This window comes from Pholcus phalangioides, unplaced genomic scaffold (genome assembly GCF_987345545.1).
Source record: "Pholcus phalangioides strain wild (caught in Gottingen) unplaced genomic scaffold, Ppha-v1.0 ptg000014l_1, whole genome shotgun sequence".
Classification (NCBI taxonomy): Eukaryota; Metazoa; Arthropoda; class Arachnida; order Araneae; family Pholcidae; genus Pholcus; species Pholcus phalangioides.
The window spans coordinates 414568-431777 of record NW_028301607.1 but is presented as its reverse complement, the minus strand read 5'-3'; the positions used below and the strand labels follow the sequence as shown (position 1 = coordinate 431777).

The 17210-nt window shown below is 36.0% G+C and overlaps 1 protein-coding gene across 3 annotated transcripts in view; it reads left to right on the top strand.

Moving 5' to 3' along the window:
* Positions 1-250: 250 nt before the first annotated feature.
* Positions 251-17210, top strand: part of LOC149077872 (putative Na(+)/H(+) antiporter nhx-9) — a 160384-nt gene continuing 143424 nt past the window's right edge. For 2 of the 3 annotated variants that reach the window (XM_089241478.1, XM_089241475.1), the window contains exon 1: positions 251-547. The gene's annotated coding sequence lies outside the window, so the exon portion shown is untranslated. Of the gene's footprint in view, positions 548-15342; positions 15508-17210 lie in introns of those variants that run through there. The other variant, XM_089241476.1, reaches the window with a different exon arrangement.

The following is a 17210-nucleotide window of genomic DNA, read 5'->3' as shown; positions in this document are numbered from 1 at the left end:
CTTCATATAACATCGAACAATATCCTCAAAATTCAGTTGTGTAGAAAAAACTTTGGTTCATTCATTTTTGAAAAATTTATTATATTTATATTCCATTTGTAGCTGGTCCCCTCAAAAGAGAGGGGGAAAAAAAATGTCCCAGAGGTCTCCTAAACATCTGGCTAAATTCAGCAGCGCCCTCTTGCGGGCAAATCGGTAAGCTCTTCCCGGTGTAGCACGCACGGAAATTTAGTGTTGACAAGGTCGCGAATATCCCGAGTTCTTCACTTCCCGATTCCCCCTTCCCTTGTTATACATACAAAAAAATATTTTTCTTTCCTCTCGCTTGCTTACTCCACTGCCGATGACTTTCCCATTTATTTAGCGGCGGCGGCGGCGGTGATACTTTGTGGTGGTGGTGTTGTATGTTGTTGTGCGAGTCTCGCCACTGCGAGATGCAGTTGCTGCGAGTGCTACTACAAACTTGCTCATTGTTATGGTTGAAGTGTCTACGCCGGCGACGGGAATTACTATTATTAACATTACGTTGCCAACTACAACTAAACACGTGAGTACAGAAACCATTCAACTTAAGTTTTACTTTATGGGATGACAGTGGCGTAAAGTGACCGGTGCACGTGTGAAGTTAGTTGCATTTACTTTGAAAATAGTCTCTCCGTTGAATAAATGCTTTAAAAAACCTTGTTCTTGAAGGTAAACGTAACTCATATATTGAAATACAGTGGCGTAGACGATGTGTGGAAGTTAAGTTTCAATCAAATATTGAGCTCTTCAATATAATTCAGTCATCAAACTTTTGTAAAAAAGAAAGTTTTCAACGCCTAATACAGTGGCGTAAGTAATTAAACTTCAATTAGTTTTTACACTCCGAATATTATTAAAATTTCTCACACCTATTAAATCTCTTTTCCTAGGAAAAAGTTTTATTACCATGCATTTTAGATACAGTGGCGTAAACGAATATCTAAACCTGCACAAGTTTCAATTTAGCGTTCCACAACTTTATATTATTCAATTACCCTTACTGTATCGAAACTTTTTTCATTAGGCAAGACGAATAATGCATTAAAATTGCAGTGGCGTATATGATTTAAGGAATGTATGTTTAAATTAGATATCAAGCTCTTCAATCATCTAACACTTATCAACTATATATATATATATATTGGAAAAGAAATGTATTAACTTCAAATACACTAGCGTAAGTGATTGCGTGAAGATAAACTTAAATAAATTATTTTATTCTCAATATTCAATTATCAAACTGGTATCAAATCTTCCTCATCAGGAAGGAAAGAAGTTTTATTATAATGGATTGTAACTACAGTAGCGTAAAGTATAATTTAAACCGGAAAAAGATTGTGTCAGCGTTTTGTATTTTATATTATTTAATTATCCAACTCTATCGAACCATTTCGGAAGAAAAGATAAAAATATGCATCGAAAATACAGTGGCGTATATGATTTCCGGAATAAAATGCAATTAAACATCAAGCTGTTTGATATTGTTCAATTATAAAACTCTCATCAACTTTTTTGTATTTGAGAAGAAAATACAGGAATTTTCTCATGATACAGTGGCGTAAGTGATTGCTAGCCAATATTTACTATAATTAAATATTTAACTGAATATTATTCAATTATCGAACCATTCCCAAAAAAGTTCTTAATGGGAAGACATTTTTAATCATCATGCATTGTTGTAAATACAGTGGAGTAAGCAGTTATTTAAACATACAAATGTTTTAGTTTATTTTTATTTTATTCAATTATCCTACTTTATCGGATATTTTTTGTTAGGAAACATGAGCAATGCATTGCAAATACAGTATCGTAAGTGATTTCTGAATGATAAATTTCATTTAATTATTTCACTCTGAATACTTTTAAATTATCAAAATATTATCAAATATTTATCATTAGGAAGAAAGTTTTATTATGATAAATTGTATATACAGTGGCGTAAGATACTATTTTAACCTGCAGAAGTTTTGACCTACTTTGTTTTGGTTTTACATTCTTCATTTATCATCCTCCTATCAATTTTTTTGTTGGGAAATAAGGTAACGCTTTGAAAATACAGCGGCGTAACAAATTTCTGAAAAGTTTTAAAAGTTTCACTAAAGTATTGCGCTTTTCAAATACTCAGATATAAAATCTTTCTCTTTTATAAAATATCACATGCATTGAAATACAGTGGTGTAAACGATTTCTTGCAGTTTTAAAAGATTTGATCTGGCATTTCGCTTCAGCATTCATTTATGGAGCTCTAACGAACCTCTTTTTTTATTAAAGGAGATAGCTATAACACATCAAAACAGTGGCGTAAGCAGTCCCCCAATCTTATAAGTTCTAATTAAGTACGTTACTCTTCAAATTATTATTCAATCATTATACACTACTTGAAACAAACATTTCTTTTTTCGGGAAAGTTAACTATTACATTGAAAATAAAGTGGCGTAAGTAATATTGGAAGTTTCAAATGAGGATTTGACCCTTCAATCGGTAAAAATAATGTAAAAATATTCAATCCCCGAAATGTATTATCGAAACCATCTTACAAGCAAATATTATTCGTACAGTGGGGTAAGCAGTAACTCAAAGATGTATGCATTCAAAAGAAAAATAATTTTGTAATCGAAAATTAAAATAATTGTATCAATAATTATATTATCAGAAAAGATATATCATTCATTGAGAATGCAGTGGCGTAGACACTTGCTTGAAAACGTAGAAATCGTAATTAAGTTTTCCCTCTACTCAATGATATTACTGCAAAAATTTTGAAAAATATCTCTTATAATAAAGAATAACTCATGAAGTGAAAATACAGTGGCGTAAGAAACGTAAACAATGATTGAAAGTTGCAAAAAAAATTACTAATTTTTAAAAAAAATCTTAATGTGTTAATAACCATGATATTATTGTACTGTAAAAATGTATTTACTATCGGAATACAGCGGCGTAGGCATTACTGAAAATTGCATTCAGTTTTATGCACTCTCCGTTATTAAATCATGAATCTGTTCTTACATACTGTTTTCATGACAATGTAGCTTTCCTTTGGAAAAATTCGTATAACATGATTCAAACATGGCTGGAACATCGATAGTCCGAAAATAATTAAGTGCAATGGTAACTTTTCAGTGCACTCCATGGTTATATTTAGTGATTATAATTCTTGATGTCACTGACATTGAAAATTATGTCTTCCATGTTTTTAGATTCATGTCATCATGTATTTTTGCAGTAGCCAAATCATGCTTGACTATGAAAAGGAGACTAATCGATTAAGATTTCAAATAAGCGTTTCTGAAGGACAAATGCTGACATTTTGTGCTAAAATATTGATTACAATTTCTTTAGTAAGGGTGTGGCGTGGTCCCCCGAAATAGGAGGCGGACACGAGTCCATCCGGGAGGGGGGCAGGACCAAACCGTCCATTAAAAAAGATTAAGTTATAAATTTACAAGGAAATCGACATGAGGGACCCACTGAATGTTTTTGCCTGAGGTCTGTCGGGGGCCGCGGGGAAATTGACCTGACAGCCTTCTGTAGCCATTTTGGATATTCCATAGAGATAGACGGCTTTTGTTCAGGCCAAGATGTCAAGGAAACAGACATTTTCTGCATTTCGTGACGAGGTGAACCAGGAAAGGAAAGTCACCTGGTCTCCACCGGGACTCGAATCCAGGCCCTCCTACATACCAGGCGAGCATGCTACCATCTACACCACTGGAGACGTGACCCCACCTCCCTTATTTCGTACACTGTGGCCAGGAAATACCTGTTTTCTTGAAATGCTGTTCACCGCGGCATAAAATCCAGAGAAAATGTATGTTTTCTTTGATATTTGAATTATTACATTAAATACAACTTGAAAAATATAGTTCTAATGGCCTCGTAATAGATCAGTTAGTTCATCAAAAACAATTTTAAAGTCATATATAATCATTTATAATTAATTAATGACGATAAATGAACCAAAATGCAGTTCGATCCCGCTTATAACGTTCCCATTTTGATGTTTTCTCGATTCCTATACGACTTATTTTGGCGGTCTCAACTCCAACTATATAAACCGCATTAAGATCTCCCGTTTAAAGCGGTTTCCCACTAACAACGTTTTTTTCATGACGATTTCTTGAAAAAACGTTATAAGCGGGATACACTGCATTTTATGAGTTTTTTCTAACATACCGTATTAATTTTTTGTATATTTGAAATAAATTCAAGAAATTTATTTTTTGTTTAAATTTCAAAAATTCAATAAATTTTTCATGTCAACTTGATTATATCCAGATATTCTCGAAGGATTTTTCTTTGATTGGAATTCTTTTTACTGAATTTAATTAAATGTCTCGTTTGAAACCAAAAGTATCTACCGTACACTCGTACAAAAGCCGACCCACATCCCCCCTCATCATCACACGAGGACCACCAAAGCGGCTAACAAATTTGGAACCCGTATGTAAGCTTATATTTCCATGCTAATTTTTAAGAATTTTTAATTAGCGTAATTGGCGTAATTTTTTTTTTTCATTTCATAATTAAATGAGGTTTTCTTTTACAGTCTCTACAAAAAATAATGAAATTATCTAGAGATTACTTGTATCGGATAATAAATCAATAAAATGAGATTAATCGGTTTCATCCAAATTGATTGAAATTGATCACCAACTCTATTACAGAAGTTTAATTTGAGGTGCAATTTGAGCACCACGTACCGGGCCATAAGCTCGAAATAAGCATTGCGACGCATATATTCTTCACAAAAAAAAGTTGTAATGGACTAGGCCAGACATCTTCAACCCGTTGCTCGCGAGCACCATGGTGCTCCCTGAAACACCCGGAGTGCCCGATGCTCGTGTCCAATTTGGTGCTCGCGAGCCCTCGATCAACGCTCCAATTAAACATTTTGTACAAATTGCATCTAAGGATTGGAAGTTTTCTGATTTCATGCATTCGTGTTTCAAACATGCCATAAGGGTGCTCTTCTTTGTATGATGGGCACAGGCAGTGCTCACGACTAGAAAAAAAGGTTGAAAATCTCTGGACTAGGGGAACCATATTCTCTCGAGAAAAGTACAGGACACTGGGGCACCATACACAGGAAAATGCGAACATCGCTAATCATTATCGCCAAAAATGACGCCGAAAGAAAATGGAAGGAGTAAAACTGCGAACTATTGCTTAAATCACTCAAAAACCGCCAATGGCGTGAATTGAAATGTATTTTTACAAAATAAAACGTTTAAGCATGGCAAATATGTGAGATGAATATTCGAGTTTATAGTCTTAATATCATATTATAATTAATGAATTGGTAAAATAATTCCGTTACATAATAATTCAAGTTTACTTCTTTGAAAATACATTAAAAAAACTGGACTTTTTTTGAAAAAAAAGTCGGGGTGATCAAAATTACACGAAAATACTGGAATGTTCCAGGAAATACGGGACATATGGACATATATTAATTCATCTCCAACGCGACCGTAAATTCGGACGAGAACATTTCTTTTTTGCATTTTAACAGTGAATGTTGGAGCCAAATTTGGAGACGTGTCGATGTCATTTGGCGAGAATCAGAAATGTCCCGTGTTTTAGTGCAAGATTACCCGTAATTTCCCGATAAAATATTGTCACCGTAATCGTTATGAAATTATATCTTCTGTGTAGTATTTGATTTAACCTGATTATATTTTTGTACAGCTGGATTCGCCGTGATATCCATTCATAGACCCCCGATAGTTTCTACTGTGTCGTTGCGACCCATCTCAGAATTCCTTGATCCAATATTTCAATATGACGAAGGCAATTTTACACTTGAAGCACTCGTATCTCAAGCAGTTACAGCCGTATTATCAGAATCAGTATCAGTCGTATTATAGAATCTATGAATAAAACTTGTTCTACAAATCCAACTCCCTAATCGGCATAGATACGCCTTCAAATTTGGCTCCTAACCCACCGCTCTGTCTTAGTGAAGAGATATAAGTAAAATATATATAAATTTGAATAAAGTAGGGTTCCGTGACAGTTTCTTTAGGGTTTCGCAATATATATAAATGTTGCAGCGACACGGATGTAATAAAATGGAAAAAAACCATTCACGTCCAAATCCATGGCCGTGTTGGAGATTTATGTATGACGTAAATCTCTCAAACTATAACGGCATAAAAGATTCAGTAAGTTTCTGTCGTTATAACCGAGTTGCCGTTACAACCAAGGTTAAATTTTTAAATCCCTTTCGAATATAAGAATATATTCAGGTAAAATCAAACACTACACCGAGACACAATTTCATGACTGTTAGGGTGACCATATTCCACAGAAAAAATACGGGACATTTCGAAATAAAACGCAGGACATCTCTGATTCTCGCCAAAAATGTTGCTCATCGTCAGCGAAATTGTAAATTGCTGTTCATAGATAGTTCTCAGCGTGAAACAAATCGTTATGGCAAGCCTGCAGTGTATTTAAATGTATTCATGAAAAGAAAGTTGAGCATGGCTCACATAGACCTATGTGTGATGAATATTTATATTTATAGCGCATTTATATGCATTATAAATAGCATATGTAGTCGTATGCATTATAAATAGCATATGCAGTCATATGCATGGTTAGTATTATGCAAATTATCTGAGTCCAAGATTTTTCAGTAAAAATTGTGAATTGAAATAAACTTCGTTAAAGAAATAGAGATGAACTGGTTATATATATATATATGTATAAGCAAAACAAATCATGCAAAAGCACTGGAAAATGTCCCGTTTAATGATCATGTGAATGTGCAAGTCAGAGTGTCAAAAATGTGATAAACAATTTTTTTATCGTTAGTATATATATAATAACATATGGACATTCTCTGAATGTGATCAACTGTAATTTTAGGAATTTCTTGGGGAAACACCATAAGTGACGAGAAATGTGTCGTTATATCCGAGTCTATTGCGATTTCATCAAAGCTATAAGCAAGTTCCATCAACGGGAATAATCTCGGACCATCAACAATTGACGTTATAGCCGAGGAGTCGTTACAACCGAATTCGACTGTAGTTCAATACAATTTTCACTTCGTAGACAATAGAAGCTTCACAATTATTATTTTGAGGTTTTTCCCTAGTACAAGGTGTACCGGAGAATTTTTTTTTTTCTGAGTATGAATTAAAACAATTATATATTGAATGGAAATAAATTGTGTTAAAATTTGGCCTTGAGAAACAAAAATTTAGAAAAATTGGCAAATTAGAAAAAAAACAAACTAGCAAGTAAACACAGGCTTATACACGGGTTTTAATTTTTTTTAGCGGTTTTGAGGGGGGTGGGGTTCCCGCCTACATGCTAGCATATACAGTAAATATTTTACATCAGGGGTGGCCAACAGTTGGCCCGTGAAGTGATTTTGTGCGGCCGGGTAAAAGTACCGTGAAAATTAAATTTGATATCATTATTTGAGGTATCGGTTTCAACAGCAGATTTCTTGATTAAAATACTGCTTACAAACGTCTCAATTGATTCAATAACTAATTATTTCAATTATTAAATAATGCAGCGACCGAAGTTGCACCACTGATGCGGCCCGCGAACAGAAAAGAGTTGGCCACCCTTGTTTTCTCATTTTAATGGCAACGTAACGTGTAACCGAATTCCGAAAAAGAATTCATTGAGAAAATTTACGTACTATTTTTTAAGAATAAGTTGTACATGTAATACATAAAAAAAATTCATGTTATTAAAATTTTTAAAAATCTATTAACGTTCAAAAATTACTGAAATTTCTGGAATTTATTAAAAATTTATTTAAAAAAATTATGCTGAAACAGTTTGATATATCAGTTACGATCATTTATTATCATTCATCATAAAAGAATCATATGTACAGGGTGCATAGATAGGGCGTATGTCATTTCCCCAAACTTCTTATTCCATCGCCCTCTCTTCTTCGGGGGAAGGGGGGGGGGGTGAGAGAATTTTTTTTCTCTCATTACCCCGTCCGCAACTCAAGCGAACCCATAGGATCTTATGTTATACCCGTGGAGACTCTATCGCCCACCAGGGGGCGATATTGCTAACTTCGAAGAAACTGTCCTAGAGGCGTACTTGCAATCAGGAAAAGTATCCAAATAACGTGTAGTACTGAGATATGGTCATTCATGTTGCAAAATGGGTTGTACAGCTATCAAAGTAAAAAAAAAAAAAAATGTTAACTTTTTATACCGTCCCCCGTGTGCCCACCTTTCCTCCGTTTTCTCGAATTCGAATATCTCAGCGAATATCGCACTTAGAAACGTGGAATGATTTTAGTTGGCAACAGAGGAGACATGGCAACAACTTTCTCTAATAAGGTTTTTAGTGCACGGGGACGGTAGGAAAAAACGGTATTTTAATAACTGAACAACCCATTGTAACATGAATGAAAGAAATAATTGAAAATGAATGAAAACTGTCATGAGAAATAATTTCAGAATTTATGAAAATTCAGAATTGAATTTGTGAAATAAATAACTTCAGAGTTGATGCAAACTTTCAATAATTCGAGGACACCCTCTCTCTCTCTCTCAGGGCCGTCATTTCAACTTTTTCCAGGTGGGGAGCAAACATTTTCCGGGGGAGGGGCAAAGCACATGTACTCAACGTATGTATATATATTTGTGCATATATATATATAACCATTTTTAGTCTATTTTCAAAGCTACCCCCTCCCCCAAATGACGGGCCTGGACGCCCTGTTTTTAACTCGTGCTCAGGCCCGTTGAGCCACCCGTAAAGACACAAGTGACTGGTTTTCAAAAATTTCAGAAACAAAACATTTTGTTAATGAAGAATATTCAGTAGCAATAACACCATTCAATTCAATAACAGTTTTTAAATTCGATATAGACGAGTGGGTTGCGAAGTTCATCGTGATTTTGGGTCGCTGCTTGAATTGAATTGAACAAACCGGTCACGACCAGGCTCAATCGCGTTAGAGATATAAGCCCAGTGCAAAGAGGGCGTGTTCGTGTCGGGAAAAACTCCAGAAGAAAGGGAAATTGCTGAAAAAGGCTAAGAAAAAATCCTTAGATTTCAAATACTCGTTGAGACATTTTTCCCGTCAGAAAAGTGCGTGACACTTTTGATGCGATCTGACATTGGATAAAATACACGTAAACAATGCTGTGCAGTCGGAACGTCTTTCCTGATAGCGTAACCACGTTTACAAAGGGATGAAGCTCAACCACCTGTCATCTGAGTTACGACAGATAAGGAAGACGACCCTTTCGGTAACTTCACACCTGCAATCAATGACAGTTGAATCACAATCGCCGGCGATTGCGGCGCTTATGGTTAACGAAATTTGTATATGTTATTGATACATAGCCTTCATTGAGCAGTAAGACTAGTGTTGCTTTTCTTCCGATGCGGAACGTACGCTTTAAAGCGGCAGTGTGGGGAAAGTTTTTCCAGAATCGGAAACATGCGTGCACTATAATCGCATTCTTAATTGAGTAGCCCGTGAACAGTTCCTGAATGACTGAAGTGATCCGCTGTTCTGCAGGAAATTGAGAACCTCTGGATTAGACCGCACAGCAGCTTCGATAAGCAATTTGCTTCGACACACATTCCAAGAAGTGTGGCTCTGTGGACCGAGATTTAATACCACAAAATGCGAAATCATTGATGGGAAAATGAAGGTTTTTTCAACGGGTGTCATGATGAAAAGACAGTTCCGTAACCTCAATGAGCCATTGTCCATTAGAATTTCACTTTTCAGATGTCCCGTTCCCATAAGTGGGGTGCATCATCTCAGTCAGTCGCCTTCGGGCGGCCGAGGAGATCACCGTGATTTCGCACCTGTCGACACTGAAGATGCTCCACAGAGATGTTGACGAAACGTCTACAAAGTCAAATTCTAATGGATCACGGCTCTTCATTCGAGAACCAACTTCTCAACATATGGTTATTACTCTGAATGCCATTTCTCATTATAATGCTCTATACCCATAATTTCTTCCGGCATTCCTAAAGGAATGGCAGAGCTCTCGTATATCACAGATGTTCAATCATTACACTTTATTTCTGAAATATAGATGGCAGCAATGAAAAATCAGACACAACACTAGATACACACTCAGACTCTTAAGCCGGGTTTTCCTAGGAGTAAAACCTTTGCGTTGTGTGCAGCGTGAAAACGCTGATTGGTTAAAAACCTGAAATTCAGGTTTTTTTTGACCAATCAGTTTTTACGCTGCGTGCGTTGAAGAAACCTGCTCCTAGGAAAACCCGGCTTTAGGTACACACGCTTTCGCCACAACTCACTAAGTAGTAAATTGCTCATGGCGATGGACCTTAGTTGTGCTCGGTTTGAAAGAAAGAAAGATCCGTAAAAAATATAATAATTGCATCAATTGCTATTTTTAAATTAATTTGATATCCAACTCTGATATTTTGTCTAATAGTGTCAATTGGAACTTCCATAGCATTCTGAACATATAAATTGAGGGATAATGCTGGTCGTCTACCGGAAGCTACTACGAGCGATAACAAGTCGCGTGCATGCGCAAGACTACTCTAGCGGTCTCGCATACGCGCGACTTATTCCGTTACTTGTTTTCGCTCTTAATAGCTTCCAAAGGACGACCGGTCCCAGACATTCGTTAAAATGAAATTAAGATTTCAAACATTCTACGGCACTATTAAACAATTTCGAAGATATTTAACCCTTTATAAGCGGTTTTTAAACTTTTCCTGATCGGCATTATTACAGCCACATTTGAAATTTCGAAACATTCCCAAATTGCCACGTATTTCAATAATTTTTTTTTTCCAATTGGGGGAGGGACGGGCAGAATAACTTCTCTCGTACCTCCCAACAAGAAAATTTACTCCACCCATCGCTTTTATTTCCCTCAGTATGGTAAAAACAAAGTGTGTGATTTTCCAGGAAGAGAAATACTTTTTTTGGGAAAAATGATTTTGTATTATTTGTACTGAGCTATATATTTCTTTCTCAATTTTTCTCGCTCCTTTTTCTTACCTAACCTTGAACAAGAGCTGACTCCACCCACTGGCAGTTGATTGGTTGGAGGAAGGGATGGAAAACATGTTTGACTAGTTTGACGATATATCTCGGGAATGCCGCTTAAAGGATTAAATAATTTCTGAAGTGCTATGATGTACCTGTATATGAAGTAAAACCCTCTCTTTTTCCGACACCCACGGGACAAAAAAATTCGTCGGTAAAAGAGGTGTGACCACGTCAGAGTAGTTCCAGTTGAAACTGTAAAATTCAATATTTACAATAACTGAAATGGTTCTTTTTTTGCAAATGAACGAAATTCTGACAATATAAGGTACATTTAAAGTCATGAAAACGTACAAATATTGCACAAATACGCAATCAAAATTACAAAAGAAATTATTGTACAAAGCTCGCACACTGCATTTATATCTTGTATTAAAACTTCTCAATTATTGGCCGCATGAAGTCCACGGACCAGCTGTTGGCCTCCCAATGCATATAGCATTAGCTGAATATTCCTCGATAATTTTTGGCAGTTTCTTGCTTCATTCTTCGCACGCTTCATCACTAGAATCTGCAGATTCACCGCACAATCTCTTAAATACCATTTCTTTACGCACACGAAAACTATTCAACCAAGCATTTGAGGCTTTGAAGTTGATGAGTTCCGAGTTCTTCTTCAACTTCTCATACTTTTTTCTTGTAGAATCAGGTCGGAAACAGGTAACTTCTCTTGTTTTTTATTGAAACAAACCAATCCTCAGAAATCACCAAAGAATAAGGAAAATAGATAATTTACAAAAGGAGCTTCGTATTTTCCGTATAGATGATCATATTTGTTAACTTCTGAGTATTATTGGGCAAAATTCATTAACTCTTCCAATAAACTAATCGTACACAACTGCAAGTCCTTCCCTCTTCGGAAATCCATTTTTTCTATCTTGATTTCTTTTTTCGGCCATTCTTGCCAATGTCCCTTTTGCTTCAGAATGGAGGACATCCGTGTCCTCCCGACTTTGAATTCATTTGCAAGAGCACGAGCTGCCATTTTACGTTTTTCATCGTATTCCATGACATCAATTTTCTCCTCTTAGTGATAGAGAATGACGATTACCCTAGAGCTGGCCATATTAAACAGCGTGAAATCATGGTAAAATACACGCGAGCACGATCAGAAAAATGACATCTGAGTTGCCAAACGTTAAAAATCTCCAACCCAAAATTTCATTGAAAAGTAGCCAAAAAAAAAAATGGATCAAAGACGCATTAGAGCATATGCTGTCATCTACTGAGCATAATTTGACTGGACAGCGAACAGGACTAACCCAGTCTAGTTCGTAGGTGCCCCGATCAGTTTGTGATTTTGTCAGCTCATTTCTGTGTCTGATACACGCAGATGGCGAAGGTAAGCTGTTAGAATGTCCAGAATGTCTAGTTTGATGCCAAAAGAGCCTTGCACTGAAAGAACACGTGCTCTGTATACATAGTCTCCCTTTTCAATGCATTCTCTATTAGCTGAATCTTTCACTTCACATGGAATCATTCGAGAACTTTGAGGAAGAGAAGTGGAGGTACCTCTTGGAAAAGACTCCGAGGCGGACGTGGGTTATTCGAGCTCGATTTACAGTAATTATGATGACGACTGAAGCTGAAATTCAGATCATGACGCGGCTGTTTTATGTTAGCGTGTGTTGCGTTATGTCAAGCGTTGTGCATATTGTATACCACTTCGTTTGAATCTCTTACTTCAATGTATGTTGTCAATGTGAATGCACATACATGACTAGGGAGTCATTTAGATTTTCTCCGGCACGACCACGCCCTCCGGGACAATGAACTTAAATCGCGAGAGCAACAGAGCCTGGTTGTACTATGTCTGTTCTGGTCTGTTTTATGTTGGCGCATTCATCCACATCAATGAAAATGTTCGTCAACCAAGGCAGAAAAGTCACAAAAAAAGTCTTCGTATTAATATTTCTATTTATTCAATATTGTTTGGTTGCGGCCTATACAAGGGAATGCGGTGGTGAAATTCGACCGAGAAGGCGATTGATGTTACAAAGTGCCCGAGTGGCGCAGTGGTAAGATGTTCGTGTTCCACTATGAAGGTTGCCGTCAAAGTCCATGGGTTCGAATCCAGTGATCCTGGGACGACCACCGATAGATGGCACCTTCATCTCCCACCCAACTCCACTAGTTGTAAATTGCCAAATGGCGATATATGATTGGAGATACACGTCGAGAAATCAGGGAGTTTATAAGCGAACGATTTCTAAGGTTCCTAGAAGATGCTAATTGTGAGGATGGGTCGTTCTATAAAATTTATAGAGCACAAAAACCACGTAGCCAAAGACTTATTTACATCCATACATGGCCCGCATGGAGTGGTATATACAGATGAAGATAAGGTAGAAGTATTTGCAGACACCTTTGAACTGCAATTCTCACCAAATACTAATACTTCAAATGTTCAGGTCGAGAGAGTGCTTAGAACTATTAATGAATATTTTGATAACCCTCCACCTGAAACACAAACAGCTCTCATTCTAACAGATATCAATGAATTAAAAACAATAATAAAAGGTTTGAAAATTCGGAAAGCATCTGGGCATGACCAGATGCTTTGAGCCCGAACAACATGGATTTAGAGATAGTCATTCTACAACCACACAATTATTAAGAGTTATAGAAACACTCCAAGAGAAGCTAGAATTTATCATGATACAGCTGCAGTTGCACTGTTGGATTTAAGTAAGTCATTTGACAAAGTGTGGCATGAGGGGTTGTTCTATAAAATGATTAGAATGGCCCTACCCTTTAGCATAATTAAAATTGTACGTCATTATCTATCAGCAAGAACTTTTTATGTAAAAATCAATGACACAATATCTACAACTAGACGAATTAGGTCATCTATAGTGCAGGGCAGTGTTTTAGGACCTTGCCTCCACAATTATCAAATGAATGATTTTCCAGTGGCCATTAAGGGTTTTACTTCGCTGTACGCAGACGATTCAATGATAATTTGTACAGATAGAAAACCACAGAAGGCATTAAGTAATTTACAAAAATTAATTGATCAATTCGAAACATGGTGCGAAACAACAGAGTTAAACTTAATGCAGACAAGACAGTATTTATGTGGATCACAGGAAAACTAGATCTACCCCCAGATGCCGGAATAGTGATTGAGGGGAAATTCATTGAACCTGTTATAAGTACTAAATACTTGGGAATAATAATTGACAAACGACTGACATTTGTGCAACAACGCAATTATGTAACATAAAGAGCAGACGTAACAAAACGCACTTTAAAACGCATACTTGCAAGCAAATCATTTAATATCAAGAACAAATTAAATGTATACAAAATGGCTATCAGATCCATACTTTTATATGCTGCACCACCAGTGTGGCTCTACTCGAGCAATCAACGCATGGCTAAATTAGAACAATATATCTACTTACCCAAAAGATCAGATATCAGCTTTTTCCAGACCCAAAAACTTCCTGGTTATGAAAAGACCGGAAGTACCGGGATTGTGAAAAATGTATATAAGAAACTATATACAGTGCAAATAATTAGAGACCAACTACAAAATATCAAATTTTGTAGATAATATATATTTAATCAAATAATCATAATTAACTGCATTTAATAACATACAATCGCATTTATTAGTATGATATACGGTTGACGCTAAATATAAAAATGAGAGTAGGTAATATATGCATTATGATGAATGATTAATGTTAAAAGAATAGCATTAATTAAAACTTAATGACGTCCTAACAGGCTGATGAAGTGACATTCTGTCACTGCCCTGTTGAGTGACACTTTCTGCTTTTTATTTCCCCTCCAGTTTTCTTTTCCCCCTATTGTAACACCTTATTGTAAACACCAATATTATTTTGTGGTCAATTTTTTCAAATATCTTTTAGTTTCTGTTTTGTATGTGATTTTGACGGTCGGTCGTGAATCTGAATAAAAGCTCTTTCTAGAACAATCGAAACTCATTAAAAATCATACAAGCCACTTTGTTTTGATTCTTCTTCCCCCCACAGAAGCATACAAACATACAAAGCGCACCATTCATCGTTACGAGAATCGCAATTGTTCATTGTCTACGCAACTGTGAGATCGACTGCTGTTTTGTGTTGTTTGATTTTTTTTTCCTCTTTTCCACTGTCTTTTCAATAAACAAGGATTCTTTTTTCTTTTTTGAGGAATCACATGCATATGAGAGAAAAGATGTGCGAACAAGAGAATCTGTCTATTTCGCAGGTGAGCCGCGGGAACTGTTCATTTCGTAATACAAATCGTTCTTTAATGGATAGTGTGAGAAATCGAGCTCGCTCTAGCGAAAAAAAAGAAGTCTCTAGAGAAAATTCCACGCCGATTCTCAGCAGGTCTCGGATAATCCACAACAGTAAAAATTTCACAACATTTTTCGTTTGGTTCTAATAATGTACCACGACGCAGTAGCCATCAGGTTAGATTTATTTCGATACTTGTCTATCTATTTGTTTCTGTATTGTTCTTTTGAGATGGGTTTTCCGTTTAATGTATGTACATTCTTATGATAGTTTGTGTTTCTTATTTTGTCTTGATGTGTGATGTTCCCCCACACCTCTTGGGGGACCCTTTCCATTCAATAATACTCGACTCAATATGCCATTGTTCTGTGTATACCGTATTTTCCTGCGTATAATCCGCGGATTCAACGTTGGAAAAAAAACCATAAGTATTTATTAGTGCTGGTTATACAGGCTGTCTGTCCTAAATTGTATGCACAGCAGATATTTTTGCAACCGTTGGCTTTAGAAACATACTTTTAAATGCAAAATGATTTCAAATAACATTATTTGAGACATTAACATTCATTTGAGGGGTCATCAACATAAAAAAAAATTATACAGTCCCCGTGCGCTAAAAGTTACAGAGAAAAAGTAAATTGAAAAAAATTTCACATTGTATTCATATTATAATGTTTATCGAGGTATAAAATCACTATGTTTTGGCGACTTTTCACTGTGTTCGCAAGTTTCCATTAGTTCAAAACTCGCCATTCTTAGGGACTGCACACAAATACAATGAACTGACCTACGTATTTATTTATTTTTTTTAACAATAAATAACAGTTACATATTTGACAATTATTTTGACGATTACAGAAGTGTAATAACTTTGAATTTCAACTACGTTTCGCAATTTCTGAGCCACACCTTTAATCATTGGCGGCAAATATTGAAAGCTTCGAAGTCAAATATCTTTATTACTATTCATTTAAAAATGTGCAAAGTTTTTGTAAAGACTTCTCAGAGCCGCATTCTAATTCCCCCATCATTGAATGTTTTAGTGTATAGGGTCGATTTAGAACGCTAATTTTTTCTCACATATACGACACCTGTGAAAATGTGAGACAATTTGAATAACTGCATGTCATTTGAAATTTTTTTCTAATTCAAAGTGTTTCTAAAGTCAACGGTTGTAGAGATATCCACTGTGCAAACAATGTGGGACAGTCTGTATTATCTGTAGCTTTCTTTTCCGACAGGCTGGATTACAAGTAAATATTATCACAATAAATCTGTAAAAAATATTCTCTTAAAGATTTATAGATGACGTGAATAGATTCTAGTAGAAAAAATAAATTTTTCCCTTGAAAACCCACTCACTAACATTCTACCATTTCGTATGGTTTCATTAGTGATGGATGAAATTTTCACATGTAGAGAGAGAGAGAGAGAGACACGATGGTATGTTTTTTGAAACAATGGAACTTGCATCTGCGGATTACGCAAGGCAGATTGAATCACATTCTACTATTCCGTAAAGCTATCTGGAAAAAAACAAATACCGGCTCCGTAACTGGCGATTAGTTTAGTTGGACCGCTAAGGGCGGTATTCACCGACATGGTTTAAGCTATAGTCACAATTGTTTGATAAGAGATCGACACGGATTGGTTAAATTCAGTGTTTTAACCAATCTATGTTGATCTCTTATCCAAAAATTGTTTAAACCATATCTGTGAATACGGCCCTAAGCCTCCCACACACGCACCTTGTAAACATTCTTCTGGGGAACTTCGAACGAATCCGTGCATGTCGGTATACGCCGTGAATGTGTTGCGTACCTAACGTTGAATTTGTTTGAGTTGTAGGAATACCTGTGTGTGTGTTTTAACAAGTTCT